This window comes from Acomys minous (assembly GCF_964271855.1).
Source record: "Acomys minous genome assembly, chromosome: 1".
NCBI lineage: Eukaryota > Metazoa > Chordata > Mammalia > Rodentia > Muridae > Acomys > Acomys minous.
Genome location: NC_140483.1, coordinates 37,258,780 through 37,262,297, shown reverse-complemented (window position 1 = coordinate 37,262,297; position 3,518 = coordinate 37,258,780). Strand labels below are relative to the sequence as shown.

At 44.7% G+C, this 3,518-nt stretch overlaps 1 pseudogene across 1 annotated transcript; it reads right to left on the bottom strand.

Moving 5' to 3' along the window:
• Positions 1 to 236: 236 nt before the first annotated feature.
• Positions 237 to 2,920, bottom strand: LOC311597294 (dynamin-1-like protein; annotated as a pseudogene). The gene has a single exon. The product of its transcript is annotated as a dynamin-1-like protein (transcript).
• Between the last annotated feature and the right edge of the window lie 598 nt (positions 2,921 to 3,518).

Here is a 3,518-nt window from a genome sequence, read left to right as displayed (position 1 = left end):
CTCGGGCAGAAAGGGTTCACTTTGTCTTATAGCTTGGTGTCCATCATGAGGGAATGTCCAGGCAGGAACTCAAGTCAGGAGCCTCGAGGTAGAGATTGAAGCAAGCAGAGGTCATGACAGAGTGCAGAGGTCATGGGTCGCTCTCCGGAACTGCTCAGTTTGCTTTCTTGCTTTCTTTCTTTCTCTTTTAAATTATGAATCAAAAGCACATTTTAATTTCTAACACACGAGGGGAGTGTAGACACAGGAGCCATTAACTACACATCTGTTCCTACATTTTTATGAGTCTTTCAGATCTTATACATTACTCAAGACAGCAAAAGTTATAGAGTTTTGTTTTGTTTTGTTTTTTTAAAGACTATAAAAAGGAGGATATGCGGATGGATACATTGATTATGTGAGGAACCTGTCAAGTCCCATCTTCTAAAGCCAGGTCAGTCTATATAAATAGCGCATGCATTATAGTCATGAAATGTCCTGGAGTTTCTTTTTTTGAGGACTACAGCTGCAGCTTTAAGACTGAAAAAGGTTACATGAGTCATCATATGCACAGGCAAACTGCTTTGTACACGTAGAATATCAATTGTTCTTGTAAGTTTGAAACGGACAGACTTGATATACATGTGCCTAGGGAACATGAATAATGTGAATTAAACATGCGATCTATTGCATAATGCAGAGTGTACTTTTCAGTCTTCACATGAGCAAACTCACACACTGTAATACATAAGAGTTCATAAGTAAACTACTCAGGTAGGCAGTAACTAGCCAGCAGGTTCAAGTCAACAAAGTCTGGGTGTTGAACAGTTCTGTTCACCAAAGATGAGTTTCTCGGATTTCAGCAATAATTTGACTGGCTCCTTGTGATGCCTTTAGCATATCAGCTGCTTCCTTCCTGCTCTGTGCCGTGTCCTCAGACTCAGTCAGAAGGTCATCTAATGATGATGATTTATACAGCTGCCCCACTAATTCACTCTGAAGAGTATCTTTCACATGATTAACCAAAAAGTGCATTCCTGCCTTTGGGACATTATCTTGAATATTCTTTCTGACAATTAGAAAATACGATTTGATGAATCTTTCAACAACCTTGCAATCTCGCTGTTCACGGGCAGACAGCTTTCATACAACTGGAACTGGAACATCCAGCAGATTGACAACATGGCCTTTTTGTGGACTTGCTGGCATAATTGGAATTGGTTTTGATTTCCTTCAGCAAGTAATTCTTCAGCTTTTGAAGTTTTCAGCACTCCTCTCCAGTTGCCTGCTGCTGGTGCCTGAGCAGCATCTCCAACCCCACCACCTCCAGACGCAACATTTTTAGTTTCTCTTCTGTTGTCCTGAATTAACTTATCTCGTGATACAGCTGAAGGTAGCTCTCGTGCTAGCCTGTTTCTTCTTTGTTCCTCTGTCTTATTGTTCATTAGCCCACAAGCATCAGCAAAGTCAGGATGTTTTGTGTTGATATACGCTAGTTCAATTGCCACCAAATCATGTGCCATTTCATTTGTAACAGGCAACCGTTTCCAAAGAAGACAAGTCACTATTTCAACCATGGCATTGTGAAGTTTAGGGAACTGTAAGCGATTCCTGTGTACTGTGGTTGCTACAGTGCTGGTTGATCCTCTGCGTTTCCTCATGGACCAGCTCCCACACAGCGGAGGCTGGGCTCCTCTCGACGCTTTATTTGCAGTTTGACCAGTAACTCAAATGAAACCTCAGGCACAAATAAAGCAGGACGAGGGCCAGGCCAGTAGCGTTTCTAATGGCAGTCGAAATGTCAACAGTGTTAAGGCCACCTAGTGGGTCAACAGATTCTAAAGTTTGCCCGAAAGTCTCATGGAAAATATAACAAATCCTAGCGCCACCGCATAGCTCAGAAGTTTCGATATACCTCGCTATTCCTTCAATAGTGTTACGATACTCTGTGGCAAACTTGGTAACAAGCTGGAATAAAGCGGCACTTTTATCATCCACAGGATCACCATAACTATTTAGAAGGGTCTGATACTGAGCAGCTAAAACATTTATCCTTGTTTTTAACTCTGATGTGAAGCATAAGTAATCTGTTCAGTGGCCTAGCACGATACTTCGTTCCACTTCTGTTGGCCAGAAACGGGTATTTCTTCAGAAGAAAAGCATATTCATCACGGATCGACTCAGTCACACTCTTCTTATTGTTAGTATCTAGCTGGCCCCTGTTAACTGCTCCAATTATTCCAAGCTTGACTGGAATAACCCTTCCCATCAAGACATCCGTGGCGTCAGGTCCCAGCATCCGTGAGATCAAGGTCAGTGATTACAGCTGGAGTTCTGCGCCTGTCTGGATCCACCACCTCCCGGGAGATTTTGAGTGCCTCTGAGGGTGCCATGTCTGTATTTGCAGCAGTGACGGCTCGGATGATGGGACTGGGATTGCTGACTGACTTGAAGCTCAATATCCCTGGGCTGAGCACTGAGTACCAGGTACTTTGGTCATTCCTGGTAAACCCACAAGTGTCAGATTGACAACATTGGGTGAGAAAATCTTACGATGGATTGGCTCAGGCCTTAGTCCCTTATTATTTCCTGAAATTCTTTCAGTTTCATTTTCAATTTCTTGTCTTGTCTTTCATCAGAATCTGTATAAAGCTTGTTTTTGGTGTGAAGAAATTTACCCCGTTCTTCTGCTTCCACTCCTTTTTGTTTTTTCGTTTATCTTCTGGCGAAACGTGGACCAGCTGCAGAATGAGAGGTCTCCGGCTGACCACACCAGTCCCTCTGGGAAGAAGGTCCCTCCCCACTAGGCTTTCCAGCATTGAGCTCTTTGCGCTGCTCTGCGATCCCACTACCACGATCTGAGGCAGCTGGATGATGTCGGCGCCCACTGTGTTGAAGACGTCCTGCAGCTTATTGATGGCCGGGATTAGCGCATCCATGACTCGGGCTACACTACACAAGACCCCCACCCAGCAGGCCACCACACGAGGAAGAGGCCTATAGCCCGCTGGCTTCCTCTTCTCCTCCGCCCTCTCCTCGAGGAGCCTGCACTCATTGGGCCATTGCACTCATTGGGCTGCCACCTCCCAGCCTTTTTGTTTGTTTTTAATTCGGCCAGAAGAGGGCATCAGATCACATTATAGATGGTTGTGAGCCACCCTGTGGTTGCTGGGAATTGAACTCAGGACCTCTGGAAGAGCAGTCAGTGCTCTCAACCTCTGGAGAGTCCATCTCCCCAGCCCTCAGTTTGCTTTCTTATACACACCAGGACTACTTGTCCATGTCTGGTACCCACAGTGGGCTGGGCCCTTCCATGTCAATCATCAATCAATAAATGCCCCTTGGGCCTGAGAGATGGCTCAGAGGTTAAGAACACTGTCTGTTCTTCCAAAGGTCCTGAGTTCAATTCCCAGAAACCACATGGTGGATCGCAACCATCTATAATAAGATCTGGTACCCTCTTCTGGCCTTCAGGCACACATGTGGGCAGCATAGTTACTGTATAAATAATAAATAAATAAATCTTTAAAAAGAAAGAA